Source organism: Myotis davidii, unplaced genomic scaffold (genome assembly GCF_000327345.1).
Source record: "Myotis davidii unplaced genomic scaffold, ASM32734v1 scaffold44, whole genome shotgun sequence".
NCBI lineage: Eukaryota > Metazoa > Chordata > Mammalia > Chiroptera > Vespertilionidae > Myotis > Myotis davidii.
The window spans coordinates 8,424,792-8,425,985 of record NW_006299705.1 but is presented as its reverse complement, the minus strand read 5'-3'; positions in this window follow the sequence as shown (position 1 = coordinate 8,425,985).

Below are 1,194 nucleotides of genomic sequence, written 5' to 3'. Positions count from 1 at the left end.
AAAAAGAGAGTAGCAAGGTTAAAAAATCTCATAGTTATCAAGGAAAAGCAAGAGTTGATAGAGCTTTTATAATCAATGCACAACCAGTTCTTATCAAAGGGATACTACAATGTTAGCAATAAGATTTTTTTTCTTTCTGTAGTGACTCTACATTATCCTAATTGTTTCCCTGTGCCTACCAAACACTGTCAGTGTTTATAACAGAATTTTGAAGAAGAATTTGTAACATGCAGTACTAATTGATATTATAGTTCTCACTTTACTTTTTCTAATCAGACATCATGTGATCTTTTTTTGGTTCTATTTTATATTCTTTATATTGTATATTGCCTAAATGAGTTCACATTTTTCCAACTGAGTTTTTTTCTATTATTTGCCTAAAAGAAGTATCATTGTTTACATATGGAACATGATTGAAAATGAGTAGATGGATCATAATTAATCTCAGTAGATTGAATATGAAATCTATTTTTAAAGAAGGCTAAACCTATGTAAATTCCAGATACTTCCTTTATAAAAAAATAATATTACCATTCTGGAAAATAAACAAGAACAAAGTTGTATTATGTTCTTTTAAAACCAAAATTTTTATCTTCATTTCCATGGTATTTAGATAGCCTTATCTTTACTTTAACATAATAGAATGCTGAAGCCTTTGTTTCTCTATTAAAAATATTTCAACAAATGTTAACATAGTGCTGCTTAGCTTGGCCAAGCATACTCATTATTTCTTTGTTCATCTCTGCACTTTCTGTGAAACCAGAATTCTATTAAGATTTGAAACTGGTGGTGGTTTCCCAGGAAAGCACATTGAGTAGTTATTTGTGAGAAGAAAAGTACTTACTAATGGCAAAGTAGTAAACCATTTTCAAGATGAAAATTGATTTCTATTTATTTTGCTTCAAAGGTCCTGAAAAATAAGCAATTATCATAACAATTTGTTATTGATAATGGAGGTTTCATTGACACATTTCTCAAATTAAAGCTCACACTGCCTCCATAAAAGTCCTCAATATCTAATTTATAAGCTTTACAATTATTTCTTTTATAAGGCTTAGACACCGAATTATTGGAGTTTTAAATTAAGGGTCCTGGAAAAGAAAGTACAGTGTGTGTACGAAATGTTGAGGTCCTGTGCAACAACCCTAAATTTTATTTTTTTCTTTTTATAATTTGTGCTGCATAACAAAGCCA